Source organism: Heteronotia binoei, chromosome 21 (assembly GCF_032191835.1).
Source record: "Heteronotia binoei isolate CCM8104 ecotype False Entrance Well chromosome 21, APGP_CSIRO_Hbin_v1, whole genome shotgun sequence".
NCBI classification, from domain to species: Eukaryota; Metazoa; Chordata; class Lepidosauria; order Squamata; family Gekkonidae; genus Heteronotia; species Heteronotia binoei.
In genome coordinates this window covers 49555844-49572794 of record NC_083243.1, presented here as the reverse complement: position 1 = coordinate 49572794, position 16951 = coordinate 49555844, and the positions used below count along the sequence as shown (strand labels likewise).

At 46.8% G+C, this 16951-nt stretch overlaps 1 protein-coding gene across 22 annotated transcripts in view; it reads left to right on the top strand.

The window, feature by feature from the left end:
* Positions 1-16951, top strand: part of NRXN3 (neurexin 3) — a 1739678-nt gene that overhangs the window by 171156 nt on the left and 1551571 nt on the right. The window lies entirely within an intron of this gene.

Here is a 16951-nt window from a genome sequence, read left to right as displayed (position 1 = left end):
CTTGGTTCAGCTGTTCATTGACCTGTTCATGGCTGTTTGGCAGGTTGCTTTATTGTATTCCTTTTTAATAGTGCAGTTGGCTTTTCTTAAGGCTGTGGCTTCCATTTCTCCTGCTGTGCCTCTGGAGGATTCTTTGAGGACTTGCACACATACACCAGTTTCACTGTCATTAAAGTGTGCCCTCACATTCTAGCAATCTGTTGCCATGATTTTGAATCCCTAGTTGTCATTATAAAAAAAGTAAGTCTCCAACCCTTTTGCCAGATGTTGTTTCTTCTCCTTGATTTTATCATGTGGCAAAGACATTTGCAGCTCTTGAATGTCATAAACTGCATATGATATAGTTGGCCTGGATGTGATAAATCTTTGTTCTGGCAAGTTGAGATGCATTTATTTAAAAAAAGCATATCATACACAAGAGAACAATAGATTCCTCCTCTTGGTCACTTCACCACATCAAAAATTGAATGCAACAATGTAAACATTTCCAGTTCTTAGGTTTTTGAAAAGAATGTACTCTGCTAAACTCAGGGCAGTGTGGTGTAGTGGTTACAGTATTGGAACGGAACTTGAGAAAACTCTTTCATATCTAACGTAGTTGATGCCTGGAATGTGGAACTTGTGTTCAAAATTTGTTTTGCTTGATGTTGCTTCTGAGATGATACAATATGAAGGCACACATACAAATGATGGGTGATAGAGAAAATATGAAATTGGTACTGAACCACCCCCCCCCCCCCCCCCAGCTCTGTCTTGCATGGGCAAGCTGTTATGGACACAGTGCTCTCTAGTAAAGAAACACTTAAATTTCCCAAGGGGCAGTTACTCACTATTGATGCCTGTGATCTGATAGAGCTCTCTTACTGTGCTATAGGTCAACATCAGGGGAAAAATGAAGATGCTAGACTACCCAGGCCTCCAAGATGAGGCTGATAAAATAGATGACTGATCCAACTTTTGAAACTGGTTAGGTGAAATCCAGGGATGGATGGAAGAGGAAGGGGCTGGATTTCTCAGTGTAAAAGAAACTGCTCATTAAGAGTGACTGCTTGCTTCACCTCCTTCAACTTTCTCTTGGCAATAGCTGTTATGTGAATGAATGGAACCAAGGCTGTGCAAGGAAAAGTCGGCTGCCTGATTTTCTTTGGCATGATTGTGTGACTCAGTTGTCTACCTTGACTTAATTTGAGCAGAGACAGTTTTATGTGCAGGAGACATTGCCCTCACCCACACTTGGTGGAGAGAGGCACAATAATAAAGTCTCAAAGATGTTAATGATGGAAGAGACTTGTGCAGCTCAGGGTTGTGAATGCTTTCAGCCCACTCAGGCAGTTTGATATTGAATGAGGCACAGGTTTCCCCAGCTTTCGTTGTCATGTGTGGGACTTTTCTCCATGTGTCACTTTTTTTTTCATTAGAGGATTAATCCTGATCTTCTGCCAGTGGTGCTCAGTTTCACCTGAGCTCTTGTAAAGAAGTATTAAGTGTATATCCTTCAAGCACCAGAACTGGAAAAATGTATTTCTGTGGAGAAGTGAAAGTGGTGCTGTGGCTGAGGTAGAGATCAGATGGTGTAGAAGACAGAGAGGCTGCAAGATGGAAGTATTGTTGGGCAGATGGGTTGTCAAGCTAGATGCTGGTATAGGGGTAGGAAATGGTTTTTTCTATGAACATTCTAAATGTAATGTATGGGAGAGATAAAAAGGGAAGATAAAAGCTTGGGGTTGGATTAACCTGTTCTTTTGAAGTTCTGCACCTACGAAATCTCTTCCAGTGTTAAATGTGTTCAAAGCAAAATGAACACTGATGACAGATTTGGCTGCATATCGTAACCCTTGGCTGGATGGCTGGGTGTTTTCCTGTGACAAAGGAAGTGAGAAGAAATGGTGTTAATTGATTCCCTGACCTTTTTCAGAGGACATCACTTGGAGTTCAGGTTTCTTTAAGCCTTTGAAAATTAAGCAAATGAACATTTAGAGCAAACATAAAGTACAAGTGGAATTAGAAATTGTGTTAAATTGAGTTATATATAGGTGTTAAAGGAATTGTCTAAGGGAGTAGGCAGACTAGGGCCTTACATGTTCATTGCATCATAGGGAGTAATATTTTCATGTGTCCCCCATAATATGAACAGCAATCTCTTGGAATTGTGGATTCAGCTTTTTCATTTTGTGCAGTGTCACCTATTTATTATATCAATGCCAGTACATTTAATGCAGTAAGTTGTGTGTGTGCATGCGTGCAGGGAGGGAGGGACCAGAGGAAGCTGTTCTCAGTGTCTACAAGAACACAAGGAAAGCCCTGCTGGATCAACCTAGTGGTCCATCTGATCTAGCATCTTCTTTTATCCAATGGCCAACCAGTTGCCCTGGCAATAGAGGGCAAGGTCTTCCCCTGATGCTGTCTCCTAGGACCGTTTTTTGGACATTTTCTGCCTCTGGATGTAGAAGTTCCTTTTAGTCATTAATTAGTGGCCCTTGATGGACAAATGATATATCAGGGCTCCACTGCTGTTGAGAGGACCTTGATCTTATGTGTCTGGTGAGCAGGGCCGGCTAGTCCACTAGGCAAACTAGGCGGTTGCCTAGGGTGCTGGAAGGTAAGGGGTGCCGATTTGGGCTCCCCCCCCCCAGTGCCCAAGGCAACCGCTTAAATTTGCCTCTCTCCCTCCTGCTGCTGCCAGCCCCCTCCCTTTCACCATGCTCCCGCCACCCCTCTGCCGCACTCCCTCGCCCCCTCCCTCCCAAAGCTCACTGTGATAATGCTGAGCCCTACTACTGGCTTCTCACAGCTACATCTGCATGCTTTGTGAAGAGACAGATGGAGGAGACTTCGCTCCCCCCTCACTTCTGGTTCTGGAAAGGAGGGGGGAGAAACCTCCTCCATCCATCTCTTCACAAAAGGTGCAGACGTGGCTGCGAGAAGCCAGTAGTAGGGCTCAATGTTGTCGCGGTGAGCTGGGGGGGGGCGCAAATGAAGCATGGTGGGGGTGGGCGGGGGGCAGCAGAGTGTGTTCGGGGCCAGCAGAGTGCAGCAGGGGGCCAGCGGAGCACGGTGGGGGGGCCTGCCTAGGGCACCATGTGCTGTAGAGCAGGTGCTGCTGGTGAGCAATCTCTTTCTCTGCTAAAATTTGTTTCTAATTCAGTAGCTCTATTAAACATAGAGATGTTAGAATTAAATTTAGAGTGCAAATTCAGGATAATATTCTGTGTTGCAAGTACGGCTCCCCAGCTCAGTCTCTGCTTCTGTTTTAAAGGGGATCAGGAAGTGAATGTACTTTGAGCCAGAGAAAACAGCGATGGAGAGAGGCTAAAGAGCATGTCTAAGGTCCCCCCGATAGTCTCCTAGAAAATATGGAGTTGAACATGAAAATATCTTATCCAAGATGTCACGAGAACTGCTTTTCTGCTGTATTGATGGTGCTAGTCTAGATGAAACTGTAATATGACAGCTTGCATAAAGAGCCAGTATCTGCATCCAGATTATTCAAATCCAAATAAAATACATTCAGCCACTGCACCACACTTATTTCTATTTTGCTCCATTATACATGGATATAAAGATTTATTCTTAGCAAAGCTCCTATACACAAAACATTTTTGGCATGATATTTCACAAATACTGTGCTGAAAACCTCTCTTTAAAGATGCTGCTCACACTTCAATAGGTGTAAAACTGTAAAGTCCTAAACAGAGTTACTCTCTTCTAAGCACATTGACTTCAATGGACTTGGAAGGGTGTAACTCTTCTTAGGAAAGCATTGAAAGCAAATAACATGTTTCCTTCTTACTTGCTTTCAGTAATGTATTTTCATGGCCTGAAATCTCAGACTTGAATTTTGAATATGTAGCCTCTGCCCCTCACTAACATTTTACCAGATAAATGAACTGCAAGGAATTCTGTACAAAAATGAGAATTTAACATATATTTAACAACTTTTAATTATTTGTGTATATCTATATGTGTTTTTAACATAGGCTTGCCAGCCCCCAGGACAAAGTGGGGGATCCCCCAATCTTGCAGGCTCCTCCCTACCTCCAGCCAGCTGGCCAGCAAGAGGAAGCCTGACCCCAACAACCGTTATGTACCTTTAAATCTCAGCAGAACATTTTAGAAGAAGCTTGCAAAGTGTTTGTGTTTGAGAACATGTGTATGACTTTAAATCTCAGCAGGACAAAAGCTGCATGGGGGAGGGGGTGAGCTGGCACAAGCCATGTGGCTCTTCCTGGTGAGTGTGTGAAGTGTGTGAGAGAGGAAGAGAGCGCAGTCCCTCTTGTTTGTTTTGCATTTGTTTCAGAAGTCATTTGTATAGTAAAATGGATAATAAAGAGTTAACTAGAACCTGATTATGGGATGGAGAAAAACTCTAGCCCCTAGACCAGAGGTATCAAACTCATTTGTTATAAGGGCCAGATCTTACAGAGATGGGACTTTATCGGGCCGGGCCATGTTTGTCATAAAATGCAATGCCAGATAGTGATAAAAGGGCACAGACAAACACAATTAAAGATGTAGTGCAGCACCATACTGATGTCCCTTTACTACCTGGAGTGGGGAACAAACCCTTTCCCCAACCTGCTCTCATGGTCATTTCTCTGAGCTAGCCTAGGACCCAGGGGAAAACATGAAATGGCTGGCAATGCAAGCTTCCCCCACAGGTCTATTCTGCTCCACCCTCTGCTCTCTGCACTCCCAGGCAGCTTGGAAGGGAGAGGCAGAGGCAGAGGCTGGGGCAGGGAGGGAGGGTGAGAAGAGAGCCACTGGCCAGATTAAAGCCCTGGATGGGCTGGTTCTGTCCCATGGGCCATATGTTTGACACCCCTGCCCTAGACTGCTCTCTTACTTGCATTTTGAAGAAGTTGGTTGAAATAAGCAGACTGTTACATTCAGCAACTTTTGTGAGTAAAGCAACTTATACCTTTGCCCCATTGAGATCATAAGTATGGGCTTACAAATGGTATGTGCTTGGGAAAGGATTCATTGTTTATTTTGGCTGCTTTGTGAGTGTGTTTGTGTTCTTTATTTATTATTTTATTTATTTTATTTCATTCGATTTATATCCCGCCCTACCCCACCGAAGCGGGCTCAGGGCGGCTTACAACATAAAACTCTAACAATAAATCAGCTTAAAATACATTAATAGTTAATACAATCTCTCTCGGCTTGGCTTCGCGAACGAAGATTTAAGAAGGGTGCAATAGTCCACGTCTGCTGCAGGCTCGCTGGTGGCTGACAAGACCAATGCGGGACAGGCAGGTCCGGCCACAGTGGCTGCAGGGAAAAGTCTGATTTAGGGTTGGTGCTGTAGCAGTGCGATTCTTCCTCAATCTCCTTTTGTCCTCAAGACCAGCTATGCGTGCATTCTCAAAAGAAGAGACAGCCTGGTGGATGGTGTGCCTCCATGCTTTGCGATCTGAGGCTAGGTCAGACCACTGGTGATGGTTGATGCGACAGGTGCCAAGGGATTTCTTCAAGGAGTCCTTGTACCTCTTCTTTGGTGCCCCTCTATTTCGATGGCCGGTGGAGAGTTCACCATACAGGGCAATCTTGGGAAGGCGGTGGTTTTCCATCCTAGAAATATGCCCTGCCCAGCGCAGCTGCGTCTTCAACAGCAGTGCCTCGATGCTGGTAACCTCCGCCCGCTTGAGAACTTCAGTGTTGGTCACAAAGTCACTCCAGTGGATGTTGAGGATGGTGCGAAGGCAGCGCTGATGAAAGCGCTCAAGGAGTCGCAGGTGATGACGGTATAAAACCCACGATTCGGAGCCGTAGATGAGGGTTGTCATCACAACCGCTTTGTAAACATTGATCTTTGTGCCTTTTTTCAGATGCTTGTTGCTCCACACTCTTTTGTGCAGTCGGCCAAAGGCACGGTTTGCCTTTGCCAGCCTGTTGTCGATCTCCTTGTCGATCTTAGCATCTGAGGAGATGATGAGTTAATACAATAAAATACATAAAAACACACTTTAATAAAGCCATGCTTGGAAATGCTACCAAAGCCTGATAAGGGACTTGTGGGGGTATGGCAAATTACATTTTCATTTAGTGGAACTGCTGGGAAATCCTTTGAAGGAAAAAAAAAAAGGACAAGGAAATGAAGACTGTATTAAAAGGAACTGCACTGCTGTATTATTTATTTATTTATTAAGGAATGGGAAAGTTTCCAGGTTCCTTCCCAAAGTCCCCAGGTATTTCCTGAGTTGAACCTGGCAACCCTATTTTAACTTGTTTTAATTTTTGTATTACTCTGTGTTTTGGACCCTGTGTAGGATGGAAAGATTACTTTAAAACGTTTTAAATAAATCAAATAAATATATTTGATTCCTGCCACAGCATTTGAGTTCCTGGCAGTCCTCAACAAACCCTTATTTCTAAATACGTTGTGAGTTCCAGTCTATGGTACATCCTACTAAGGACATAACATGACTGTTTACTCTGTAGGACAGAATAAGCAATCAATGTCTATGGTCATTTTTTTGCTACACAACCTGAAAGCTGTAGTGGAGAGAGATTTGGACTAGGAACTAGGAGATCCAGGTTTGAATCCCTGCTATGCCATGGAAACTTGCTGGGTAATCTTGGACCAGTTACAACATACTAAGCCTAACCTAATGTCTCACAGGGTTATTGTGAAGGATAAAATGAAGGAAACGAAAAATATGTAAGCCACTTTGGCTCCCCATTGGGGAGAAGAAGGCATATAAATGAGGTAAATAAATAAATACAGGAGTTAAAAGACAGGTCTCTTGGTTTTCAAGACATATGACTTACCATCCATTACATACTTCGGAAGTATTACTAACTATACTGCCGCCCTGAGCCACTTGTGGGAAGGGCGGGATATAAATCCCAAATAAATAAATAAATAAATAAACTAGAATGTTCCTTGATATTTGTTTAGGAAGAACTGCTTAAACTCTCTCATTGCTGAGCTCATGACAATATCGGGGGTGGGGGGAGGGAAGCTTATTGTTTATATCCATCCAGTTCCTGGGCATATTGCCCAGTAGATAGGTTGGCAGATAGGAAACGACCTTCCATCACACTTAATGGCTTCCTCCTCCATCCATTCAAATGGATAGCTTAAGTCATTCTTTGCTTAATGCTTTCCAGCATGGACTCCTATAAGAGGCCTTCTGCTAGTGTGATTCATGGCTTACCTTTTCCCTACCTTTGATCCCCCTCCTTGTCTCCCTCTCTCCCCCATTCCTCCCTCCTTCTCTCTTTAGTTACCTTTATGGAGGAGCAGACAGACATGCAGCTACACATTGTCAATACTGGCAGTAGAAGTCAATAAGGAGCCAGACAGGAAGTGAAATTGAGGGAGGCAGCTATAGATTTCCAAGCTTATTCCTTGTGAGTTTTTCAGAACTTGTGTGATTCACTCTTGTCAGATACTATTTTGAGCCAGGCTGAGATGAACATGTTCCCCTAGTGAACTATATGCTACTGCCTCCGCTCTCACCTCTTTTATTCCCTCCACTCCATTGAATCACTTGAGCTTTCATTTTTTGTGAACTTTTTCATGATAGGGAGTGAATGGAAGGAGGAGTGAAGGAGTGAAATGTTTCCAAGTTGAGACAAAAAGAAAAGAGAAAAGAAAAAGTGATGTTCTCAGGATAGTCTGTAATACTTAAAATAGTAGACCATGATGAAACTATTAAGGGAGTGAGATTGTCATGGGCCTTGCATGGAATGGTAGGCCATAGTAAAAAGGTTATTAACAGAAAATGCATGAAAATGAGATTTCACTTGGGATATCAATAGAAATATGGTAAATGGGATACTGATTATAGTGAATCGACTAGCACAAAAGGAAAGGAGCCCAATTAATTGTTTTAGTACTAGTAAGGAGAAAGTATCCTAGCATCAGTTACTCCTGGAGGTGTAATTCCAAAGGGGTACCTATTCTTGTTTGTTGTTCCAATCCACAATAGTCCAGTAACACCTTAAAGCCTAACAAAATGTATTCCAACATAACCTGTCATGCATCAGAGCTTGCTTCCTCAGGTGCAGCTGAAGAAGTGAGTTCTGATTGAGTTCTAGGGCTGTGCAGGGGTTGTTTTGTTACTGTCCATGGACAGTAAGAGGAGGGCCTGGCGTGACTTTGTCCACGGGGTCACAAAGAGTCAGACTGAACAACAACAGGGGTTGTTTTGTAGGAAAAAAGGTGGTGGAGCTCATCCAGGGATTGTTATGCAGCTGCACCTACTATTCAATGGACAAGGTGGGAAGAAGGAGGTGGAACTGTCAGAAAGCTTCAGAAGCTGTGCTCCTGTGAGCTCCTGCTGAATCTGAGGCCTGGGGCTGTGCAGAATAATTTTCTAGTTTTGGATTTTGATCCTAGGTTGGACAATGATTTTAGAAGGGCAGGAATTGCTCTACAAAATATTTTTGTGTGAATATTATTATTTTTCTGATGTGGTTCAGTGCCATTCTTTTTTCCAAGCTACCATTATCGCCATGGCTACTTGACTTTTCCGTTGAATGGATTGATCACATGGTTAGGGTTGCCAGCTCTGGGTTGGGAAACACCCAGAGATTCTGGGAGTAGAGCCTTTGGAGCGCAGAGGTTGGGGCAGGGACAAACGTCAGAGGGATTCTAATGTTATACTTCTTCCAAATTGGCCATTTTCTCCAGGTGAACTGATCTCTGTCACCTGGAGATGTTGTAATAGCAGGAGATCTCAAGCCATCGGATGGCAACTGTACACATACGGTATGTCGCAGAAGTGAGTACACCCCCTCACATTTTGTAAATATTTAAGTATATCTTTTCATGTGACAACACTGAAGAAATGACACTTGGCTACAATGTAAAGTAGTGAGTCTGCAGCTTGTATAACAGTGTAAATATGCTGTCCTCTCAAAATTCTGCAACACACAGCCATTAATGTCTAAACTGCTGGCAACAAAAGTGAGTACACCCCTAAGTGATAATGTCCAAATGGGGCCCGAGTAGCCATTTCCTCTCCCTGGTGTCATGTGACTCGTTAGTGGTACAAGGTGAAGAGGGAGCAGGTTATCTCTCTCACTCCCTCATACTGGTCACTGGAAGTGCCACATGGCACCTCATGGCAATGAACTCTCTGAGGATCTGAAAAAAATGAGTTTTTGCTCTTCCTAAAGATGGCCTAGGCTATAAGAAGATTGCCAAGACCCTGAAACTGAGCTGCAGCATGGTGACCAAGACCATACAGCGGTTTAGCAGGACAGGTTCCACTCAGAACAGGCCTCGCCATGGTCAACCAAAGAAGTTGAGTGCCCGTGCTCAGCGATATATACAGAGGCTGGCTTTGGGAAATAGATGTATGAGTGCTGCCAGCATTGCTACAGAGGTTGAAGGGATGGGGGGTCAGCCTGTCAGTGCTCAGACCATACGCCGGACGCTGCATCAAATTGGTCGGCAGGGCTGTCATCCCAAAAGGAAGCCTCTTCTAAAGATGATGCTCAAGAAAGCCCACAAACTGTTTGCTGCAGTCAAGCAGACTAAGGACATGGATTTCTGGAACCATGTCCTGTGGTCCGATGAGACCAAGATAAACTTATTTGGTTCAGATGGTGTCAAGCGTGTGTGGTGGCAACCAGGTGAGGAGTACAAAGACAAGTGTGTCTTGCCTACAATCAAGCACGGTGGTGGGAATGTCATGGTCAGGGGCTGCATGAGTGCTGCCGGCACTGGGGAGCTACAGTTCATTGAGGGAACCATGAATGCCAACATGTACTGTGACATACTGAAGCAGAGCAAGATCCCCTCCCTTTGGAGACTGGGCCGCAGGGCAGTATGATAACAGCCCCAAACACACCTCCAAAATGACCACTGCCTTGCTAAAGAAGTTGAGGGTAAAGGTGATGGATGTCACGGGCTGGGGCCGGGTCAGGCAAAGTCCAGGGGCAGTCCAAGGTCTGTAGCCGGTGAGCAAAGAGGGTCCAAGGCGCCAAAACCAAATCACAGTCCAGGTATCGCAGGTAGGGTGGCCAGACCGTCCCGGTCTCCCGGGACTTTCCCGGTTCTGGCCCCCAATTCCCGGCTCCCGGGCTGGGTATACCGGGACCATTAGAGGTCCCGGTTTAGCTAGCCAGAGAGCCGGGGGCCGCGCGCGCGGGCGGGGAAGGCGGCGAGTGAGGGAGGGAGCGACCCTGCGCGTGCGCAGATCGCCCTGCGCACGCGCAGGGACGCTCCCTCCCTTACTCGCTGCCTTCCCCGCCCGCGCACGGGGCCCGGCGGTGGCGGCGGAGGCCTGGGAGGGCGTCGGAAAGGCCCGCGCTGGTCGCTGGAGGGCCTCCAGCGACCACCGCGGGCCTTTCCGACGCCCTCCCGGCCTCTACCACCACCACCCCCGGTGCTCCTCCGCCCGGGAGGGCGTCGGAAAGGCCCGCGCTGGTCGCTGGAGGGCCTCCAGCGACCACCGCGGGCCTTTCCGACGCCCTCCCGGCCTCTACCACCCCCCCCTGGTGCTCCTCCGCCCGGGAGGGCGTCGGAAAGGCCCGCGCTGGTCGCTGGAGGGCCTCCAGCGACCACCGCGGGCCTTTCCGAGGCTTCCCCGGCCTCTACCACCACCACCCCCGGTGCTGGCGGAGGCCCGGGAGGGCGTCGGAAAGGCCTCTCCGCCGCCGCCGGACTCGCCGCCGCCGGACTCGCCGCCGCCGTAGGTAAGGGGGCCGAAAGCGGGGGGGGGGCTGGTGGGAGGGGGTGGCCTTCCTTCCCTCCCTCCTTCCTGCCTTCCCTCCTTCCTTCCTCCCTCCTCCCTTCCTTCCTTCCTCCCTCCCTCCTCCCTTCCTTCCTCCCCTCCCTCCCTTCCCTCTCTCCCTCCTTCCTTTCTTCCCTTCTTCCCTCCCTTCTTCCCTTCCTTCCTTCCTTCCATCCTTCCCTCCCTCCCTCCTTATGTTCTTATGTGACCCAGAGTGTTGGACTGGATGGGCCACTGGCCTGATCCAACAGGGCTTCTCTTATGTTCTTATGTGACGCAGAGTGTTGGACTGGATGGGCCACTGGCCTGATCCAACAGGGCTTCTCTTATGTTGTTATGTGACGCAGAGTGTTGGACTGGATGGGCCACTGGCCTGATCCAACAGGGCTTCTCTTATGTTCTTATGTGACGCAGAGTGTTGGACTGGATGGGCCACTGGCCTGATCCAACAGGGCTTCTCTTATGTGACAATACTGACTTTGGTGGACCCAAGCACTGATTCAGTGTAAGGGAGCTTTGTGTTTGTGACTGGAGTAGACAATACTGACTTTGGTGGACCCAAGCACTGATTCAGTGTAAGGGAGCTTTGTGTTTGTGTCTTCTAGCGCAATTTTGTTCTCAGATCCTGTATTTACTTCATCAGTATATGGGATAAGGCACTTTCTCAACTGTGCTGCATAATGCAGCCTATTTATTTTGTCCTGTTGGCTCTGTTGGCTCTATCTGCGCCACCTTCATCACTTTCGGGGTGTGGATCCCCCAGTGGAGTGGTCTCCCGACTCCCTCTGCCGGCTGTTTCTGATAGCCCTGCGCCCCCTCTTTCATTTGATATGTGTCCCGTGCAGGTGCCACCCTCCCGCCGGGAGATGCCGCAAAATGAGCCCCCTTGAGGCTTATGGCGGCAGGGCTCAGGGGAAGCGAGCTAGACTGCTGTTCTTTTGAGGGGTTATAGAGAGTTTCGAGCCCGTCCCTGTGGCATTGGTCCCATCATTGTGGGGCCCAGGGGGCCTGCGCAGCGGCACGCTGAAGCAGCCTGTCGGTCACTTCCGGGTTCCTGTCCTGCATCTCGACCGGTGTTATTAGTGACAGGCTGCTTCGGCGTGCCGCTGCGCCGGCCCCCTGGGTCCCACAACGATGGGACCGATGCCACAGGGACGGGCTCGAAACACTCTATAACCCCTCAAAAGAACAGCAGTCTAGCTCGCTTCCCCCGAGCCCTGCCGCCATAAGCCTCAAGGGGGCTCATTTTGCGGCATCTCCCGGCGGGAGGGTGGCACCCGCACGGGACACATATCAAATGAAAGAGGGGGCGCAGGGCTATCAGAAACAGTCAGCGGAGGGAGTCGGGAGACCACCCCACTGGGGGATCCACACCCCGAAAGTGATGAAGGTGGCGCAGATAGAGCCAACAGAGCCAACAGGACAAAATAAATAGGCTGCATTATGCAGCACAGTTGAGAAAGTGCCTTATCCCATATACTGATGAAGTATATACAGGATTTGAGAACAAAATTGTTTCCGGCGGTGATATTTGGGGGATTTTTGGGGACGTCACAGGAAGTGCTGTGAAGTCACTTCCTGTTTCCGGCAGTGGCATTTGGGGGAAATGATGTCACAGGAAGTGATGTCACTTCCCGTTTCCGGCAGGTGACGCGGGGGAAATGATGTCACAGGAAGTGATGCCACTTCTTGTTTCCGGTGGTGGCATGACGTCACCGGAAGTGACGTCACTTCCTGTTTCCGGCGGCACCCCTACCTCCCCCCCCCCCCCAGTGTCCCTGGCTGGCCTTCAGACATTCTGGTCACCCTAATCGCAGGTCAGAGGTTCAGAAGCCAAAGTCAAAAGCCGAAGTGGATGCTAGAATGTCAGGTAAGTGACTAGTTGCTTCCACAAAGCCTCCTCCCAAAGCCCACAGCTATATAGCCCTCTGCTGTCTGTTGCCCATTTGGGCTAATTGCTGGCTCAGAGAGGCAGCCAGGATCCTGCTGAGACTCAAGCATCTTCACTCCTAGAAGGGCCAGAATCCTTTCAAAACTCAGGGCTCAGGGCGCGTCTTGCTCGTGAGCGTGCCACCCTCCTCCGATCCCTGAGGTCCTGATGAAGGTGGTCACGCACACGAGCCACCCGAGAGGGCGAGGCAGGGGGGCTTGTATCTTCTCCAGCAGGAGGCAGGGGCACTGGTGTAGGTGGCAGGGGCACAGTTTCTTCCGCAGGCTCAGCTTCTTCTGCAGGGTCCCCAGTACCCATGACACTGGATTGGCCAAGCATGTCTCCAGACCTAAACCCTATTGAGTATCTGTGGGGCATCCTGAAACGGAAGGTGGAAGTGTGCAAGGTCTCTAACATCCACCAGCTACGTGACGTCATCATGGAGGAGTGGAAGAGGACTCCAGTGGCAACCTGGTGAACTCTATGCCCAAGAGGGTTAAGGCAGTGCTGGAAAATAATGGTGGCCACACAAAATATTGACACTTTGGGCCCCATTTGGACATTATCACTTAGCGGTGTACTCACTTTTGTTGCCAGCAGTTTAGACATTAATGACTGTGTGTTGCATAATTTGGAGGGGACAGCACATTTACACTGTTGTACAAGCTGTAGACTCACTGCTTTACATTGTAGCCAAGTGCCGTGTTGTCACATGTAAAGATATACTTAAATATTTACAAAATGTGAGGAGGTGTACTCACTTCTCTGACATAGTGTAGTTGATTCCAGTCATTTAGTGATCATGCGAATTAAAGTGACTGTGTCATAATGCAGTGTTAGGTGAGATCACTAATGGCAAATGAAATCAACTGGGAATGAGCATGAGACAGCAATGTAAATATAAATAGGTGAACATTTTTCAAGGAGTTCAGAAAGTTGACAAATCATTGAAAATTGTTTGAGCATTTTGAAAATGTTCCCCAAAACAAAGGAAAAATGTGTACTCTTGGCTCAGCTCCATCAATTACTGCTCTTAGGTAAGACACATTAAACTAATATATATGACCTGATGGAAAATAATGTTACACAAGAAGGAACTTAAGAAATGTGATTCTACACTTGCATGATCACATCTGATTGCCACTAATTTCAGCATCCTCAATCAAGCGTTCTTTTTTAAAAGATTTTTTGTCATTAAAGATAGAATTGAAAATTTGTAGACCTAGTAAAAGTGTGCAGTAGGAAGATCTGTACTGGAAAGGACAAACTAACTCTCCACTTTTTGGTCACAGAACGTAAACATTTAGGAGACATCAGTAATCTCTTCAAGTAATTCATCAACTTTCATTAGTGAGACTTGCCTCAAACTTAACCAGGGCTGCCTGCTTGGCCAATTCTTCGGAAGCCAGGTGGATGACCACAGTAGATGGAACGTTCTCTGTGGTGATGCCTGTTGTGTGTTGTGTGGAACTCTCTGCATCCATTCACTTGGTGCCTACTATGTTGAGTTTTATGGTTAAACTAAATGTGACATTTTACATATTCATTTTACATGAATTTATTCTAAGCCTGCTTTCAGGAAGGGTGGGATAGAAATGAAACTGAATGAGTCAATGATGAATTGATGGATGGATGGATGGATGCAGCTGACAGGACTGCTTTTTCAAAGAGGTGAATGGTGTGAGGGAGTGGTCTTTTAAACCTTTTCTTTCCTTTTCCTTCTGAAAAAGCCATTGACAAGCTGCTTGTATCCCCACTGCAAAAAAAACAAAAAAAAAACTGGACGGGTACTTGCAGGTTTTCACCTCTGGGGGTTGCAGCAACTTAAAAGTGGCTTTTTGCTCCCATGGAGAAAATGGCAAAGAATGAAATGGTTCCTCCTTACTCAGTTCTCAAAAAAGAACAAGGTACTTTTAAAATGAATGTAAAAGAAAACTTAACATGCGGTTTGACAATTGGTGAAGATATTGTTATGTTCCCTGGCATCTCATGATAAGGATGCTGAAAATTTTGACAAATGTGATTGCTGATCACTGTGGTTGAGCTGTAGAACAAAGAAGAAGATATTGGATTTAAGGAGTCAAGTTTAGGAGTCAAGCAGCACCTTTAAGACCAACAACGTTTTGCTGTTTCAAACAACTTTGTACCTGTCTAGTAGCTGCTTATAAGGCTTTTCTGCATAAATGGCTTCAAATGGGGCACAGATGTGTGTGGGGGGTGTGTGTCTTGATGAATGTGACTTTTTAAATGTTTCATGTTGTAGCCTGTGGTAGCGCTTGTGCCTGTGCAGGCACTTTACAGAATCCTGAAGGTACATACCCCCAATGTTCCATTCATTAAACTGGCCTACTTTTCATGTACAGATCATTGGTAGTTTCTCCCCTTTGTGTATTTGCAGTCAGGATGCATATAGTTTAAATAGCCTGTAGTATATGTGCCACTTTTCACAAGAACATGTAAAGGGAGCCAATCAGAGCAGCCCCTTCCTTGGGATATATGTGGTTGCATATGGAATGATAGGTATTTTCCATCACAGGATCCATGGTGATGGTAGAGAGAGAACCGGTAGGAAAACAAAATGAGGTGGTGCATGCAAGATTGCTTAGCATATGCACAATAGGGGAGGGATTGTGGATCAGTGGTAGAGCATGTGTTTTGCATGTAGAAGATTCTGGGTTCAGTCTCCAGCATATCCTGTTAAAAGGCTCAGGTGGCAGACGGTGTGAAACACCCCCTGATTCAGTTAGGCTTGCCAGTAGGGTTGCCAGTCCCCAGTTGGGGCAGGGGATCTCCCAGTTTGGAGGCCTTCCTCCTGCTTCAGAGTCATATGACAGTGGGGGAGGGAGGAAAATGTCTGCTGGGTACTCCATTATAGACCGGTCTCCATAGGGTATAATGGAGGATCAATCCATAAGTATTGGGGGCTCGGAGTGTGTTTTTTTTAGGTAGAGGCACCAGATTTTCAGCATAGGATCTGGTGCCTCTCCTCAAAACATCAACCAAGTTTCAAAAAGATTGGACAACAGGGTTCAACTCTATGAGCCCCAAAATAAGGTGCCCCAATCCTCCATTATTTCAAAATGGAGGGAAGGCATTTAAAAGGTGCACTGTCTCTTTAAATGTGATGGCCAAAACTCCCTTTGGACTTCGGTTGTGCTTGTCACACCCTTGCTCCTGGCTCCACTCCCAAAGTCCTTAAAGATGGACCTGGCAACCCTACTTGCCAGCCAAGTGCTGGCAACCTGCGGGAGGTGGATGGGGGTGGGGACATGCAAATATGTGTTCTGAGCTAGGGTTGCCAGCCTCCAAGTGGCACCTGGAGATCTCCCACAGTACAACTGATCTCCAGGTGACCAAGATCAGTTCCCTTGGAGAAAATGGCTGCTTTTGAGGGTGGACTCTATGGTATTATATCCTACTGTAGTCTCTCCATCCCCAAACTTTGCCCTCCCACACTCCACCTCCATCTCTATATGGCCGAGGACCTGCCTACCTGAGGGACCGTCTCTCCCCATATGAGCCCCAGAGAGCGCTGAGGTCAGCAGGGAAGAACCAGCTGAATGTCCCCGGGCCAAGGGAGGCCAGATTGAAGACCACCCGGGATCGGGCCTTCTCAATTGCAGCCCCACTATTATGGAATCAATTCTCGGAGGAGGTACGGGCCCTGCGATGCTTAGATCAATTCCACAGGGCCTGTAAGACCTACCTCTTTAAAACAGCCTTCACCTAATGCTGAGCTAAGGAAATGCTGCTGGATATGTTTTTAGCCACAGAATGTATTAAAGATCGAAGTTGTAGCACCACAATTAATTAATTTTAATACAATTTGTAAATGGTTTTATGTCGATTTTATAACTATAAATGTAAGTACTATGTATAATTTTATTGTACTGGATTCATATGTTGTGAGCCGCCCTGAGCCTGCTCTTGCGGGGAGGGCGGGATACAAATAAAAAGTAAAAGTATTATTATCATCATCATCATCATCATCATCATCATCATCATCATCATCATCATCATCATCATCATCATCATCATCATCATCATCATCATCTCCAGGTATTTTGCAATCCAGAGCTGGCAACCCTAGAAGTGATGTCATTGTGCTGGTGTAATGCACTAGGACTTCCCCAAAACTTGATGCATCAGAATGAGTATTCCCCCTCCCTTTCCACTGCTACTGTACTGAATGGAAAGTCTCCCATCATAGCAAGAGACCTGGGATCCTTAGATTCAGTATAAGATAGCTTCATGCATTCATGTGGTTACATTCATAGTACCCTGGCACCCTCCACCAGTTTGTTGAATGTTCAATCCAGTTTATCACAAC